This window comes from Panthera uncia, chromosome F1, assembly GCF_023721935.1.
Source record: "Panthera uncia isolate 11264 chromosome F1, Puncia_PCG_1.0, whole genome shotgun sequence".
In the NCBI taxonomy this organism is placed as follows: Eukaryota; Metazoa; Chordata; class Mammalia; order Carnivora; family Felidae; genus Panthera; species Panthera uncia.
In genome coordinates, this window is record NC_064813.1 from 37229793 (window position 1) to 37248612 (window position 18820).

The 18820-nt window shown below is 36.2% G+C and overlaps 1 long non-coding RNA gene across 2 annotated transcripts in view; it reads left to right on the plus strand.

Moving 5' to 3' along the window:
• Positions 1–18820, plus strand: part of LOC125925375 (uncharacterized) — a 113834-nt gene that overhangs the window by 77259 nt on the left and 17755 nt on the right. Inside the window, exon 3 of one of the 2 annotated variants that reach the window (XR_007458814.1) lies at positions 9830–10344. The exons of the other annotated variant lie outside the window; for it this stretch is intronic. This is a non-coding gene — a long non-coding RNA (uncharacterized LOC125925375). Of the gene's footprint in view, positions 1–9829; positions 10345–18820 lie in introns of those variants that run through there. 2 annotated transcript variants of the gene reach the window in all.

Here is an 18820-nt window from a genome sequence, read left to right on the forward strand (position 1 = left end):
CAATCATTGCCCAACTGAACAGAATCTCAGGGATATGTGAAACTGCAGCAAAAGGTTGAACACCTTTGTCATAAACAGAGTCCCAGAAGGAGAAAGAAAAAAAAGTGGGACTTAAAATGTACTTAAAGAAATAATGGCCACAAATTTACCAAATTTGGCAAAAGCTATAAATTACAGATTCAAGAAGCATAGAGGAACCTAAAAATAACCCCCCCCAAATTCTGTGCCAAGACATACCATAATCATACTTATTAAAACTAAAAAGAAAGAAAAAATATTGAAACCAGCAAGAATACCTACACTTTAGCTATAGGGGAAAAATTTGAATAACAGATTTCTCATCAGAAATCATTGAGCACAGAAGAAAGTGGTACAATTTCCAAGTGCTAACAGAAAAACTATTGTCAACCAGAAACCAATATCCAGTAAAAATATCTTTCAGGAAATAAAGAGAAATCAAGACTTTCGTAGATAAAGTAAAACTAAGAGAATTTGGTGCCATCAGTGGTATCTGGAAAAAAATTGCTAAAGGAAAAAAAACTTTTTTTTCAAGTTTTAAATAGTAGGGTAACAAAAAGAACAAAAATATGGGTAATAAATGTAATACCCTTTCCTTTTCTTCCTAACTTTTCTAAATAATGTTTGATGTTTGAAGCAAACATTGTAACACTGCAATTCTCAGTGCATGTAGTGGAAATGTTTAAGGCAATTTTATCACAATCGGAAAAAAATAAAAGGAAGATAAAGTTATCATACTTCACTTTAACTGGTGAAATGTCAATACTAGTAGATGGGTAAATTACTTATATATCATGTAATATATCAAAAACAATCACATTTATGTATAAATACATACCTTTTATATTTATATACATATATATTTATCTATACACAAAAAGAGATATAATAAAAATCATAGTCTAAAGAAAAGTTCAAATCATCCACAGGAAGGAAGAAAAAAGAAAATACAGAAGTGAAAAACAGAGGGAGCAAGCAGAAAACAAGAAAATAAAATGTCAGATGTAACCCCTAACAGATTAATAATTACATCAAATGTAAATTGTCTAATTACATCAATTAAAAGACAGAGATTTGCAAAGTGGATTACTACTGATACAAACAACCACTTGGATAGATTTCAAGGGCATTATGTACCTCAACAGAATGCCAGTGAATGCAGCTGTCACAGTGCCTCAACCACCTGTCCCAGGAAACAGCAGCCTTGGCAATGTCATCAGGAGTCTCACAGAAACCATCAACAGCAGTAGCAGTGATGAAGAATGGCACTCAAATGTCCTCCTAAGTGGTGGACACTAACAAGGGGGCAGAAAAAATGACAAAAATGAGTGAACATAACTGAGACCTTCATGGCTTTCCATATAATGACTGGGATGGAGTCAACATTAATTAAGTTAATAAGGCACAGAAAATCTATGATGAGATGATACTTTATATTTTATCAATATTATTTTTCACTTACCTCTATTAACATTTTTACTGCAAAGGAAAATTCAGAAGAAAAATGCTCAGATAAACATGCCCACACTGGAATCTGAAAACATTTTTTTAATGCAGAAAAATAACACCTCAATTCAGGAGGTGTTAGCTTACAGACCAATGCTATCCATAAACTAACATATATGCTATGAAAAATAAATTGAAAATATTAATGAGCAAGTTGATTAAAATAAGTTGAGCTTTAGTTCAGCACAATAATAAACTTCAGAGAGTTCACTGTAACTTGATGTTTGGTTAGACTCCTGATCCATGTGAAATGATAGTAACGTAAATAAGCTCAAAGAAGCATAATGAATGGTAGGTGAAACATTATAGTTGCCCAATTAAAGAAATTATGAGTCTATAGTTGAAACCCATGAACCTAAGGGTAGATGAATTTTGCCTGACATTTATGAGGGGAAAAAAAAAAGAAAAGATGAATAGGACTAATATGCTTCAGGCATATATTATAAACTGCAAATCCAGATTCAGAGAATGAAGGGTATTTTCTGGATGCAATGCACTAAATTGACAAACAAATACAATGTTGTAGAGATTCAAAACTAGCTGGAAGATTCTTTTTAGAAAACAATTCAGAACATTTAAAAAATCATTTCCTTGTCTTGCTGAAAATTATAACTACTATGAATTACATTTTAGTGAGGAATGAAGGCAACAGACAGGTAAACAAATTAAAAAAAAAACTATAGTTAATGATAAGTGTCTCTGAAGAGAATAAAGGCATGGTGATGCAAAAAAAAAAAAAGATATAGCTGCCATCAGTCACTGACAAAAGATGATATAATCTTTTGCTTCCAACTTCTGTGTCAAATAAAATCATTTTTCATAACAAAAAGAACAAAATATTTTGATAGAAGGAATTTATGTCTAAGATTGGTAAGATGATTTTTAAAAATGAAGTTTGATTCTCTTTTAAACCTCCAAAACATATTATAAATGGAATGGGATATATTGTATACCACATAAGTATGTTGTCATCAGGGTAGACTGATGATCAGTTAAACATAATATGATGTAATCTGATATCAATAAACATAAAAATTTTCACTACCTGCCAAAAAACACAACTGTAAAAGTACAAAATAGGGAAACTATGCTGCTTTTTATATCCAATTTCATCACTAGACAAGGTCATCATAATATTTTGAGTGATGAAAGGCTAAGAGCAAAGATGAAAATAGCAACTGTTATGTTGGATCATGGAGAATGGGGTGATATGGACCTTGATAAGAAGCCAAAATGTTGTCAATGATGAAGCAGAGATTGGTTAGGTCAGATACTGTGGTTACTTAAAAATACATAGCAAACTGAAGCATGGATACACCAGAATCAGAATCGCTAGGAAAATCAATGATCAAACTACAAGAAGACAAAACAGAAGACCCTAAGCAGGCATGCAAATAAATAATCCAGACACACAGTTATGGACAGCATTTCTGTTATGTAAACACCTTCCTTAAGGACACATAGATTTACCCCTGTACCTAAAATTTAATATGACATCAGGTAGATTAGCATGAACGGAATCAAATGTTTATTCTGGAGTAGAGAACCCTCAGCGAAAACAAGGTAGCTGTGTTCAAATACGTGCTGATTTGTCATATGTAATCTCAAAGAGAGGATCTAAGACTAGTGGCTGATCTAAAAGAGATACATATCTTAAATATAAAAATAAACCCTTTGAGAGTTTCCTTTCAAAAGTTGAATAAGTTAGATCAGTACATATGAGTTGAAAGTATAGATTGTATAAAAACCTTATTGGTAAAAAACTCAAATCCTGAATAAAGTGATCAGTCACTTCAAGTAGATGACTAAGACTTTTTTGACCCAAAGATCCATAATTTTAGTCATTAAGTGTCAAAGTGACTAGTTTGATTTTTTTTTTTATTTCATGTCCTTAACTCAGCATTTGAAGAAGTATAGAGTGAGAGACTAAAAAGAAAGTACATGAAAGTCAAAAGTAATTCCAAGAAAAATCACTTCTGTTCTTTTTATCTTATCCATCATTATCACTATTATAATCATGTGATTCTCCTTACAATTCTTCAATGATTCTTGACTTCTCATTCAGCGTAAGTTCTCAGCCTGGTGTTCCAATGTTTCTAATAAGTATCTACAACAACTCTCCAACCCAAGCTTTTAATTCAATTCAAATTCATTCTGATCTTTCAAAACTTATTTCCCTTCTGTGTCCTCTGTTTCTAATTGTTCCCATTAAAATACATAGCAAAATACCAGTCAGAGAGCAGATTCTTAGCAAATAATTTTTGAGTTGTCAATAGCTGACTATACAGCTTATGACTCCTTATAAGCTTCATTTTTTTCCTCCAGCTTTAAGAATCCCTAAATAAATATCTACTTAGTTGTGGCATCACTGATGAAGTTATAATGTACTTTTCTAAGAGCTGAAGATTGTTAGAAGATTGAAACCTGATGATTCAAGTTTCAATCACAAAAACAAATATTTAGTGAATATCTTAATACCAGAGATACAACAGCACAGGCTCTAAAGGAATGCATAATCAAAGACGGAAGAAAAGAAAACAATTTGAAGTGCCTCAACATAAGAAGGTGAACGTGCACTGGGGGAGTGCTTAACAGCACTTAAGCACTGTGATTAACAGCAGTGCTTAATCACACTGTTGTGAGAACCAGTCGAGAACTTGTAACAGGAAATACACCTAAGTTGGTTTGAAGCAAATCTAAGTAAAAATATGTTAACAGGGCAATGAAGTATGGTAAGAGTCTGGAAGTAAATGAAACTGTACGTACAAAGAGCCAGAAGAAAGAAGAAGAGGCATGCTCAGTGATTTGAAAAGTTTTCAGTATATAGGGGAGAAATGAGAGAGAAAACTGAAAAGGTAAAAAGGAGATCGTGTAAGATCTTTGATGCCACACTTAAAAGTTTTTTCTTCTGTAAGTAATAACCCACAAGACAGTATTAATGTAAGAAGAAATGTTTGAGCCATAGAACAACATGCTGTCTTGGTGTCTTGCTACGAGAGATCTGTGCTTTTAGATCTTTAATATTTTAGTTTAGTTTCTCATATCATGGTGTCACTAGCACTACGCCAATACAGGTAAAACTTCACCCAGTGACCAACGTGGCTGCGAATAAGGCCATGTGGCAACACAACTCAGACCATGTTCCTAGGGGTAACTGATAGCTCTTCCTAAGAGAAATAGGTTAATGAAAGGAAAAATGCATGGATCCATCCTAGATAAAAAGGTATTAATATACATCTGGTCCCCAAAACAGAAAGAGTGTTGTTCTTAAGCTATTTGTACATCATTAGTTGAAATCCATGAAGCATTTCCCCATAGAAACATTGTGGCAAATGGTTAGATCTACTTCTTATCTTTCAGCCAACAGGAGCCAGGAACTCTGACTTCCCTGACACAGAGTGAGGCTTCATCAATAAAGACAGATAGTAAGATAGATGGAGGATATGGAGATAGTAGGGTAAGAAATAGAAGGCAGAAGACAGAACAAGTATTCCAGGGAGATATATCTGAAAGCATCCAGAATGTACTTCTTGTGTAATTATCTGGAAAACCTCTCTTTCCATCCTGCTCCCATCTTTGGCTTCTGATCAACCATACTTTCCCATCCAAGCCAATGCAGTAACTGAACCAGTCATCTAGCTTTGTGTGCATCTGAGTGTAGGTGTGTGTGTGTGTGTGTGTGTGTGTGTGTGTGTGTGATTTTCTAAGGGTATTGCTATTGTTATCATTCTGCTGTCAGAGAATGAGATAAGGCTAATTCAATAGGCTAAGTCACAGAACATCAACCCTATTCTGTTTCAAGGGTTTTAACCTAAGAAGGAAGTGATGCAAGACATGAATCCTAGGGATGTACGCAGGGAAATGGTGTGAGGGACATAACTTTGTCATAACTAATCTCCCCCCAATTCCCTGGCCTGAGTCCTCACATTGTGGTGAAGTGAGAAATTAGAACTATACTTCTATGAAGGGCAGAATTAGAGAATTGTGCAAAGATAGCTAAATAATTAAAAGCAGATTTAACAAAATAGATACATAGATCAATGGAACAGAATAGAAAACCCAGAAATGGACCCACAACTATATGGTCAACTCATCTTCAACAAAGCAGGTAAGAATATCCAATGGAAAAAAGTCTCTTCAACAAATGGGGCTGGGAACACTGGACAGCAACATGCAGAAGAACGAAACTAGACCACTTTCCTACAATACACAAAAATAAACTCAAACTGGATTAAAGACCTAAATGTGAGATTGGAGGGGCCCCTGGGTGGCTCAATTGAGTTTTTGACTTTTGATTTCAGCTCAGGTCATGACCTCACAATTCATGAGTTTGAGCCCCGTATCAGGCTCCATGATAACACTGTGGAGCCTACTTGGGATTCTTTCTCCCTTTCTCACAGACCCTACTCCACTCATTTGTGAGCTTTCTCACTCTCCCAAAAATAAATAAATAAACTTTAAATGTGAGACAGGAAACCACCAAAATCCTAGAAGAGAACACAGGCAGAAAGCTCTTTGACTTTGGCCATAACAACTTCTTACTAAACACATCTCCAGAGTCAAGAGAAACAAAAGCAAAAATGAACTATTGGGGCCTCATCAAGATAAAAAGTTTCTGCACAGCAAAAGAAACAATTAATAAAATCAAAAGGCAGCCTACAGAAATGGAGAAGATATTTGCAAATGGAATATCTGATAAAGTGTTAGTATCCAAAATCTACAAAGAACTTATCAAATTCAACACCCAAAAAATAAATAACCCAATTAAAAAATGGGCAGAAGACATGAACATTTTTCCAAAGAAGACATCCAGATGACAAACAGACAAATGAAAAGATGCTCAACATCACTTATCAGGGAAATACAAATCAAAACCACAATACGATACCACTTCACACCTGTCAGAATATCTAAAATTAGCAACATAGGAGACAATAGATATTGATGAGGATGTGGAGAAAGGGGAATCCTCCTATACTGTTGGCGGGAATACAAACTTGTGCAGCTACTCTGGAAAACTGTATGGAGGTTCCTCAAAAAGTTAAAAATAGAACTACCCTACGACTCAGCAACTGCACTACTAGGTATTCACCCAAAAGATACAAAAATACTCACTTGAAGGGGCACATTCACTCTGATATTTATAGCAGCATTATCGACAATAGCCAAACTATGCAAAGAGCCCAAATGTCCATCAACTGACGAAGGGATAAAGAAGATAAGAAGGAATAAGAAGGAATATTATTCAGCCATCAAAAAGAATGAAATCTTGCCATTTTCAATGACGTGGATAGAGCTAGAGTATAGTATGCTAAGCAAAATAAGTCAGTCAGAGAAAGACAAATAACATATGATTTCACTGATATGTGGAATTTAAGAGACAGAACAGATGAACATACAGGAAAGGGAAAAAAAGAGAGAGAGATGGAAGCAAACCATAAGAGACTCTTAAGCATAGAGAACAAACTGAGGGTTGCTGGAGGGGAGGTGGGTGGGGGACAGGCTAAATTCTTGGTGGGTATTAAGGAGGGTAGTTGTGATGAGCAATGGGTGTTATATGCAAGTGATAAAGCATTGCATATATGCCTGAAAACAATTTTACCATATGCGTTAGGTAGCTAGAATTTAAATAAAAACTTGAAAAAAACAGCTGTAAATATTTAATATTTTGTTTACTTTAAAGAATTATTTTAAATATATTTAATTTTAAAATCATTCTGTTTTAAAGACAAGTACAATATAAAGACAAAAGTCAAGATTAAAAAACTAATTCATGGTTTATAATAATGTTCAAGTTATTTTCCTTGCATAATTAGACCTTATATATTTATAGTTTTGGTTAACTCTTACTAACTGGAATTTAAGCTCTTATTTTTGGCTACAACTTCCTCAATAAAAATGCCTTTTTAGTGGGGGAAAGTATCTTCCTGTCTGACAAATGCATAATGCATAAAATATTAAAGATCTTAAAATAGCAAAGTGATATGATCCCTGAGAGAGGACATCTTTATGCACATAGTAACTCCCTCATCAAAACAGATATGTTCTGTCATCTCTGAAATCTAAGCTGGGATTTGGTCTCCTTGACCTTAACCAACCTGCACAATAAACCAACAATTATTTAAGTAGTGTTTCCAGTAGCTACAACATTTAACATGCAGGAAATCAAATCCCAGCTCCAATTAATAAAATGTAACTTTAATATTGAACTATTAAACAAATTTTCTAAAAACCCCATTGAATCCAATGAAAAAGAAATTTTCTTAATCAAAACATCATTAGTGTGAATTAACTAATTCTAGCCAAGGGAGCACAAGCTCTTTAAAAACACAGTTTTTAAATATTATGGTAAAACATTGATTTAAAAGATATATATTATTAATCACAAATATCAGCTGTTAAGGTGGTGTTAAGGGAAGCTAAATGCTTGAAACTACAAATTCACACCATTTAGAATCTGGCACAGTAAAATTAAATGTTTAAGAAGCAAGTTGATATCCTTGAAAATTTGGGATAGAAGTGAATAAGATGTTAATAATTTTATCTTTTAACACCTCTCTTATGACAATTAGGTTCTTCTTTTCTGTTTTGTAATAATGTATGTGTTTAATTTTTTCTGGAAAAAAAAAAGGGATTGAGAACGGGAAAAACACGCATGCATTCAGCTCAATGTATGACAAACAATTTTGTGACAATTCAATCTTATGCCACTCTTCAAAGATGGGTAATAGTCAAGAACCATTATCCCTGGTGTCTATTTTGTTGTACTCTATACACTGTGTCTTGTCTATGATAAATTGCTACAGGTCTTTAGAGATTTTAACTATTTGGTTTTGACTTCCACATCACATTTCTTGATTTAAAGGCTTTACCAGGTATACGGCAAGCCAAGTTTCCCACTGCAGTGCTATGGCCCAAATTACTACTCAGTTGCCATAATTGATAGTTGCATTCCTATTCTCTGAAGACAGTATCGTATTCTCCTTGTCTTGGTGGTATTGAATAAGTATGTTTATCACCACTTGATTAAATAGTTCAGTACTCCTGGGATTTCTACTCCCATATTTTCTATGATATGGGCATATCAAGAGCTGAATCGCTCTATTTGATAAAAAAGAGATCACCTCTGGCAGTAGAAATCAAAGCTACCATTCAGCAAAATGACATATTAAATATACTTCCTGGAAAGATTTTTCACATGTTGGAAGAATAAAATCAGATCCAGTAGTTAGGATTCTGCCAATATTTACAATCTACTTATTCCTTTGCAATGCCTGATACCCACAAATGAAGAAATCCCTCTTTATGAGGTGCTTGCCTAATCTATAAATAATATTCACTTAGCAGAAAATAATTTGTGCATGCTGTAAATGTGGCAGGTAGAATGAAATTAATTTGGGAAGACTGACAATAATAGAGCACTTCTATAATACTTGAACTGAGGAAGAGACATTAGATTAATATTTATTTAGTTCTAACTATGTGCCAAGCATTTTCACATACAATATTTCATGAAAACTTCTCATCTGCCCTAGGAAAATTGTATTTAATCCTATTTTTAGGAACTAAACCCCACAGAATGCAAGTAATTTCCCTAAGATCACAACTGCTAATAAGTGGCAGAGCTGGGATATGAATAAACTCTACCTAAACTTAAAGTCCTATCATCTTTCCTCTGTACCAATAAGGAAAACTCTGTCTCTACTGGCTTTGCAACATTGAGCGCAATGCATAGTGCTCCACAGAGGAAATAATGGCTGGATCCACAAAATAGACTATAGTATTACAAGGCTTATTGTAACAGGGTTTTTAACTTTTAAAGTCTATAAATCTCCCAGTTTGAGGCTAGATGCATAGACTATCTCTATGGTCTCACAGGGAAAGTGACAAAGGATCCTTCCAGGGAGATTTCCACTTGTCCTTTTAGGCAGAGATCTGCCAACTATGTCAAGTGAGTCTAGAAAATACAGAATTGCCTAAAATCTGCTTTCCTGAAATATACTCCTTTGATAGGGTTAAAATCAAAATCAAAGTACCTGCATTTTATCTTGAAATAGTTATAAATGCCTTCAAGAAATGGAAAGGAACCACTGCAGTCTTCACATTTAGTGCTATTTGAAATTTTTCCCCGGCAATCCTGTGTTCGAGCGTACAACACAGCATATTCAAAATAGTTGTGGGAGAACAGCTGTACTGATCAGACACAGATTTTAAAAGTGGATGAAATAGCAGTATTGTGTCATCAAATCTTCCAGCCCCAGGAGCAAGTGATAAGACATGTTCTTTTTTTTCTTTCCCTTTGCAGGTGCAATCATTTACAACTAAATGGAAGGAATGTCTCTCACACAAGCAATTAATACACACTAGAATTTTCCCAGTAACCAGATGGCATGCATTTCATACCAAGCTTTTTGAAATAAGAACTAAAATCATCTGCCAATAAGTTGCATGGAAGTTTTCCACAGTCTCCTTAGGTGACCTCCTTTAAGATTTTGAATTTTTTGAGGTCAGAAAGCTTATAAATATTCATTTCTTGGTGACTCACTTTCAGGGCTGTGGTGGAGTAATTATAGAATAATTCTAGTTAGCCATCATTGAAAACATTCTGACTTTAGCTCATGTTAGGTTATGCTTTTTTTTTTTTTTACTTTCTGCTTGTTTTCAATATAGTTCTTACTCAGAGTGCCACATAAAGAAATGTAGATAAATCTAAAAGGCTATGGACAATGTTATTCTCTTTGACTAGAGACATTATTGCTTTGAGTCCAAAACTTTAGAGAATGTATGAGAGTATTGAAATTCAAAATTTTTCAATATACGTAAGCATTATTTTGGTCTAAATAGCATCTGTTGCCTTCTCATCTGCAACTGATGCTCTAATTTTCTTTTGGATGATATCCCTACCTTCTTTCTACCAGTCCCTTATTGAAGGGAGGATATGTGATCTGGATCTGCCTGGAGGGGTACACCACAGGATTCATTCAGAATGGTCACATGTCCCAAGTCAGGCAATCAGAGCCATAAAACACATCTGTGGGATTTTTGTTGGAACAGGAAGAAATATCTTTTTCTTTAGACTTAAAACTTATAGAAGAATATAAACATAGAGATGCTGGTGGACATCTTGTTACCATATAAGGGAGCTTATTTAGGAATAAAGCCAGAAAAGTAGAAAGATCTCAGAAATGGAGTAAGAAAGAGGGAGAGAGAGATGGAGATGGAAACAGAGACAGAGACAGAGACAGACAGACAGATAGGGAGGGAGGGAAAGGGAGGAGGGAGGGAGGGAAAGGGGGGAGGGAGAGAGGTTAACAAGAACCCTAGATGCTGCTGGAACCTAATTCTATATATGTTATATATATTTTATATATATACATATATAAATATACATGTGCATGTATATGTATATGTGTGCGTGTGTGTGTGTGTGTGTGTGTGTGTGTGTGTGTATATATATATATATATATATATATATATATATATATATAGCAAATAACATTTGTGCTCTCTCTGACTCTGGAAAAACAATAGTGTGCTCCCAGGCATTGATTATACTATTCTATGGGAACGTTCTCCTCAGATTTGGAATAAATTCATTTCCTTAGAAATATGCGTCAAAATTCTCATTCTATCTAAATTAACCAAGATACGGATTGTTTGCTTGTCCAGTCTAATATTAAGAGATGGTCTAGTGAAGATGAGTGTGGCCCTGGAGGAAAATTCTCTTACTCATGAATTATTCTTTATCTTTGCAACATTTATACACATGGATAGTGGTATCATAAACTGCAGGATGGTTGTTGTTTTCTATACATGAAGGAAACCACATAACTTTAAAATACCATTTTTTTCCTAAGGACAAAAAAGGGAGTAAAACCCTATTTCAGATGCCATCTCGACTTATGATTTCCTTTGTCATTTTGGGCTCAGCTTTCAGCTTCATTTGTTCAGCATGGTACTGACTGGATTTATGAGGCATAACTGGACCATTCTAGTCTATTTCCCACAGTAAATGTTTCAGGCTTTCCCTCCCTTTTCTCTCCGGCATTTCTTTCTCTCTATGTCTCACTCTCAAAATTATCAGACTCTCAGAGGATCTGTCCATTCTCAAGTTGTTCCTTTTTCCATGTTCTTTATCATGTTCCTTTCCACCTCTCTAAAACTTTGCTCTGTCACTTCTACATGTGTTTTAGATTTACAGTCTTTCCCATTTCAATCAACTGGCTCTTTCTCTTTTTCCTTCAAGTATAAAAAAATATATATCAAACTTGCCTTGGGAAAAGAAAAATCCCCTGTATTATCACCCCATTCAGGTCCCATACTGTGGCGAGTCATTAGTATAATCTGCCTGCCCAGGTCTGGTTTGGGTCTCCTAATGGGAGTCTTATGATTAGGTGGACCTGTGTGACTAGATCTGGCCAAAGAGTTGTGAGTAGAAGGGACATGTGTCACTTCTAAGCCAAAATACATAATCGTCAATGCAAGGCTGTCCAGAGCTCCCTTTCTATGTGCTGATACGTGTCAGTACTTAAAATAATGGATGTTCCATCAACTTGAGACCCAAAGCAAGAAGATGTGGAATATAACATCAGCCAAAGGACGTGCAGTGAGTGAAAACTTGTGTTAATCCATTAAGCTCTGTGGTTACTGTGGTTTAAATTGGCTTATTCTGATTGATACACTTACTATTCTGTTTCTTTGTCAGCTTATTTATTTAACTTCTAATCTCCTAAACAGAAGGTTTTTTTTACATGTTTCCACTATTTTCTGAATGTCCCATCATTTCTAAAGGTAAATGTGGCTTCCAAAATAATGAAGGTGACAAACTCTTGCAGCCCTAGTCTGTTGCTCTGCCTTTATTCTGTGATATTTGACTTTCTGCTGCATCTCATACCACAGATCATGACTTCCATCTTGAAATTCCCACAGCTTCCATTGCCCTCAATTTGTCTGCCTCTCCTATTTCCTCTGATTCCCATTTCCTACATCGATTCTTCTTCCTTTGTCCAGCATTCAGTCCTGGCAGGTTAGTGTCATGAAAAAGACAAGACTCTGGAATGAAACGAACTGGGTTTAAATTTCATCTTCACCACTTATTAGTTATGAGACCCTGAGAAGGTCACTTAACCTCTTTAAGTCTCAATTTCCATTTCAGGAAATAGGGATGATAATTGCTAACTAACAGCATTGGCATAAGGATTAGCAATACGAAGAATGTAAAACACCCAGTTCATAGTAGGGACTAAACGATGAGGATGCTGATTTTTATGTAATTCAAGTGTCTCTACTCTCTGCAATTTCAGAGTGTGACATTTTTCTTTAAACATGGTGGCTGCAGTACAGAATCCTAGAGGGCACCACTCACATTATGTTTAAATATTGGTTCTCTCTAAAGAACAAGTCCAATGTGAATGTTGCCCCTGTTACTTTCCCTTTCTCATATAGTTTCTCAGAATTCTTGCTACATCAATGTTGAATATGTTCATAATCTGTGATGGCTGTTACTTTGATGGTCTGAACAACTATGGCCACAGAATCCTGCAGACCCTTCTTCACCAGCTCATAACTGGCTACTTTAGACTGATGTTGCTTGCCTTATACTTGTATCATTCTCCCAAGTACAGCTAAGGCATGCTGAAATGTTTAATTCACTCCTCCAGAAGTTCAGATGACTAAAGTACATCACAAAGAGTAATGATGGAATTGGCTCTAAGAAGAGACTAGACTTAGGGCCCATTGTTCCAAACCTAGCGCTTGGGAGGCTTTCACATAGCTCAGCATCTAATAATGGGAAAGCCCCAGCTTGGAATCTGGAACCAACTCTCTTAGGACCCAGAGAGAAAAAAAAAATTCTCTATCCCATGTCAAGGCCTCTTTCCCGTAGGAGGATGATCAGCAGAGGACAACAGAATTGATTAGGGTGCAGTATCAGATGGGATGGGTTTGAATCCCAGATCTATCACCTATTAATTGTGACTTGGGGAAGTCACTGTAACTTCCTATACCTCAGATTCTTCATAATGAAAATAAGGATAATAATATTATATATACCATAGAGTTTTATGGAGATTGAATAAGAATGCACATGAAATACTTAGTATATTGACTGCTTATTATAAGTACTCCCTCCATATCAGGTATTATTATAATTATTAATCAAAATCTAGCACTTGCAGAGTGCCTATTCTGTGGCAGGGTAGGGTTAAGAACTTTACATATGTTGGACACTATGAGGTAAATACCATTATTTATTTATATCAGAGAAAAAGTTAAGTGGTTTTTACAAGGTCAGAGTTGAGGCTGAGAAACAAAGCCATCTATTTAGGTTCTCCCCATTGTCCTGAGAATCAATCACAAAGCCCAGGAGTCCATCCCAAATTTACAGTGTACTGGGGGCACAAACAAATCATCTAGAAGTTTCCAGCACTGCTTGTCCAGCCTCTTGCTACCAGAATAAGAAGATACACCTTTCACCTTTCTAGGCGGTCTGTAAGCCTGATTTCCTGTTCAGGACACACACACAAACACACACACACACACACACACACCTCTTCCCAAACTGCAATTTTTAGGAATATGGAAATATAAGTTCACAGTTAAGAAGTGTATCACTGCTAAACAATCCAATATATGTTACCAAGCAGAGGACTCAGTACATCAAGTCTATAGGAAGCATTCCAAAACCATTATGTACTTAACTTATAGCCATTTGACTAAAACACTCTTCCAGAAAGGAAAAAAAAAATCAACATCTACCCTAAAATGTAGAAACTTCCCGCACCCTCTAAAATGGCAATGTTTTAAATATTTTCATATCCAGTCTCCACTAATATGTTTCTCCCACTTACTTGAAAGTATAATCCACACTTTTAACATCAAGTATTACTACCATATTGCTAACTCCTGAAGGAAAACAAACTTGTCTAAGCCCTTCAGCCAAGTTCTAGTTCCATACACCTTTTCTAGGGCATCTCCACTTGGATGCCCAGCTATCAACTAAGAATCACAGGTAAAGGGGAGAAAGTATCCCAAACTGATTCAAAGTGTGGCTTTAGAATCATCCAGCCTGGTTTGAATCCAAGTCTTATCATGTACAGCTCTGTGACCTTGGGCAGCTTATGAAACCTCAAGACTGTTTCCTCAGCTGTAAAACGGGACTAGTAATAGACACTATATTACAGGCATGTGAGATAGAGATAATATAAGTTAAGAATAGCAGGATGAGTGCCATGTTTGTACTTCTGTAATAAATATTTTTCTATTGTTTTGTCCATTACTATCATTATGCACAAATTAAATTTATCTCTCCTTATTATTCACATGTAAATTTCTATTCAACACAATTGTATCTGTTCCTCAGGATCAGAATCTTAGAGCTTTCTTTAACTTATTTTCTCTTGTTTGTATGTTACTTAAGTTCTTCATAGAATGATATGACAAAACTAATGAATAAATTGAATCATATGAAAAAATGAAAAAATAAAATATGATCACCAAGTGCTAATTTCTTTTAAAAAATTGCCTCACTCTCATTTCTGCCTTCAAGATCCCAGTTTGGACTTGTACCTTCCAATGCATAATTACTCTATGAAGCCCCCAAACTGAACACTCAGCCTCTAGGCTTTTGCCCTACAATTCATTGTCTAATCAAGTTTTCTAAGACATGGTTTTCATTGCCCTATAAAGGCTCTTAGTTTTCCTACCTGACTTTAGTCCAAACTGCTCATTTTGGCATTGAAAGACCACCATCAGCAGGACTTCCCCCAATCTGATCTCTAACTGCTCCCAGCATTGACCTGTTCCTGAACCTGGGGTCCTCACCCCTAACCCATGCCAAATACATTAGACATCATCCTGCCTTTGTCTTAGCCACCTGGAATCCTTTAAGCCTTTGAAAACATAAATCTAATTATGCCACTCCTCTCTACTTTATCCTGCAATATCTCTTGCCTTCAGAATAAAATACAATTTCTTTATCAGCATGTTTATATAGAGTCAACCATGTTTCAAGCATTGTGCTTAGCAACGGTGAACAGGATTCAGTTCTGGCTCCTAAGGTCCTCACAGTCTTACAACAAGATGTAAAAATGTCCTGTGCATTTGGTCCCTGCCTAACTCTGGCACACTTGCCACTCTTTGCTTGAATCTCATTTTTCAGCCTTAATTAATTGCCAGCAGTTTTCCACATGGGTCCTGCTCCCTCACTTTCCCAGATCTCCCAATATCCACCCCCACCCTTGTCTAGTTTGGTATTCCTCTTCTGCATTCCTATAGCACTCACTTTTTAATGGGTTCTTCCACAGTATTACAATACCATATGGAAGGTCTTCCTAACCAGACAGTCAACAGGAACTGTGCTAGTTAACTCCTGTGGTAGCTAGTACGTATCATTACGTGATGGCATGTTGCTCTATTCTGATTATTGATGTTTATGGAATGACAGCCTGATTCTCTCCAGCAAGAGAAAGGTCGATGTGTTTGAAAATTATTATGAGCTATCCCTTCACTGGCTTCCTTTCTTAAAGAAATTTACCTTCCCTTGTAGCCCCTCACTGCTCTTCCCACAGAGCTTGTGTTCCTACCCCTGAGTGTTCTTTATTACTCTCCTCTGGGCTCCTTCCTTATAATAGTTTGTGCTTCTCTCCTATTTAGGATTTGCTACTCTGGATCACATTTTCTGGGCATATTGTTAAATGACAAATGGGCTCAGGAGTCAAACAAACCTGCTTTCAAATTCTAGCTCTGCTGTGGTGAAGTGCAGGTTACTTCCCCTTCTTATCCACAGAGCTTTCATATAGAAGGTGGGATAATAAAATAAAATACTGTCATACAGAATTCTTTGGAGTATTAAAGATATACTCCATCTAAAACACCACAGTAGCCACGACTTTTGGGAAATCTAAGCCTGTTTATCTATTTATCCATCTATCCAATAATGCTGTTTTTTGTTCAGCTCTTACTTTCTATCATCGTCATTATTATAAAGACCACAGAGCTTGGTTTTTAATTCCTTTTAGTTTTAGACAGACATCCTTTTTTTTGTTTTAGAGACTTTCCAATCACTGAGCACATGAATAAATTATCAGAGCATTCAACTTCCTCCTGTGCTCTCAGCAGAGACCTTGGTCTCCTGCTTCCCAGAGAAAATAATGCCATCAAACAGGTACTGCCTCAACATCTCACTCCAAAACCTCTGGGTCTGCAGTGAGAGAACGTGCCTCCAATCAAGCACAGGATTTTACCTCCCCCCAGCATTCTCAGAAACATCTGCCATCAAGTTAACCTTCATACTCTGTCTCTAATAACTTTAACCATCTACTCCACTGATTCCTTCCTATTCATGGGGAACTGTCACTTAGCTCTATATCCTGAGTCCTCATACTTAGCTGGTAAACTAGTAGTGGCTTGGTAAGCATTTGTGGTGTGAATAAATAAATCAGGATCCCTGTCTGCTGGAAATTGATCTCCTCCACAAAGTTGGTCCAGTTGGTGCTATTCCTCCCTATCTATGAGGTCCTGCTGCATTTGTGTGACCACATCATCCCAAATCAAACTTTCCAAAAGCTTCTCATTTCTTCCAGAGTAAACACCAACATCCTGACAGTGGCCTATGAAAAGGTGCTCCTGCCTCAGGGCACTTGTACTTGCTCTTCCTTCTACCTGGATCTTCTCCCCAAATACCTGCTTAACTACCCCCTCATTTGCTCCTAATTCTTGCTCTCTTCTAATGTCATCATCTCAATGAGGTCCACCACCAACATTATGACTCTCTTCCTATCCTTCTTATTGATTTATTTATTGTCTGTCCCACACATGCACAAACATAAGCTTTATAAACAGTTATGTTTGCCTATTTTATTTTTTGCTTCATCTCCAGCACTTAGAATAGTGCCTGACACATAGCTGATGATCAATATATATTTGTTGAATGAAGGAATGACCCTGTGATTGGTTGTTTTACTTCATTAACTCATTCCACAAATACTTATTGAAGTTTTGCTATGTACAAAGCACAGTTCTAAATAAACTCTGGGAGAGATTAATGAACATGAAGGGCAAGGGCCTCAACGTTATGAAATTTACATTATCTTTAGCTATTATATATATATATATATATACACATATATATATATGTATATATATATATATATATATAGTGTGCGTGTGTGTGTGTGTGTGTGGTTGTGTGTGTCTGTGTGTGTGTGTGTGTATAGTAAGATTTCTGAAAGAAAGGAGCCAAGACTCCTATTTCTTTTGTGTAGCCAGCAAAGTCCTGCTGAGAGCAAGTTTATGGGGAAAATCCCATAAACTTAGTGACTATTTGAGATCTTTTGGTCCTAAAGTCCACAAAAGTAGAAATATGAAAATATCTGTGGGATAGATTTTGGGGGATAGAGGATCATATGGAGACTAGTTAGGAGCCCATTGCAGTTGCCACACGGAGAAGACTATTGCTTGAACCAAGAGCAGGGAGTTGAAAGCAGACTCTGCAACAAGATTAGACATGTAGAAACTGTATTAGGAGAAATACTGTGTGAGACAAAATAGAAAGAGTCAGGAGAGGCTGGAAGGTAAGTCAGTCTACAATGCAAGTGTGACTCTCAAGTGAAAGAGAGGGGAAAGGGAGGTTGGTAGAAGTACCCTAGACAGCCATGCAGTCTAAAAAAAGTAGTTCAGCAAGGCTGTTAAGGAGACCTCAAGCTAAAGTCAGCTGTCAGAGACATTGAGCCTGCTTACTGTATATTACAGCACTTATTATTTGCTGGAAGCAACCCATGGAAAGCATGGACCCAGAATAAACCTTTTCATGCACTGAGGATTTTGGAACCAAACTATGCCATTCTTTGGAGTTAATTACACTATTTTTTAGATACAGTTTCTGACTTAACACTGGATCCTACTAAAGACTGAGCACTTGATCACAGACTACCAAGTAGTCAGGTCATATGAGCTGCCCATGCATATGAGTTGTTGGCCCACCAAGCCATAAAGCTGGGCATGCATCACTGAACTTCATCATCAAGAAATACTGCATATGGAATCAGGCATGACCAGATCCTGAACACACAGATAAGTTTCTGAGAAAGTAACCTAGATTTTCATGTCTCCTACTCTCGAAAGATTACCTTCTCTCTCTTTCATAATAATGAATAAAATGTCAGCTTTAATTTACAGATAGTTCCACATGATATGTCAAAAGTAAACAACTGCATCACTATAGTCTTACTCAGGAGTAATCCTTAAGGACAATTGTTAAGGGAAATTGTTCCAGTGGGCAGAAATTCAAGCAGTGCAG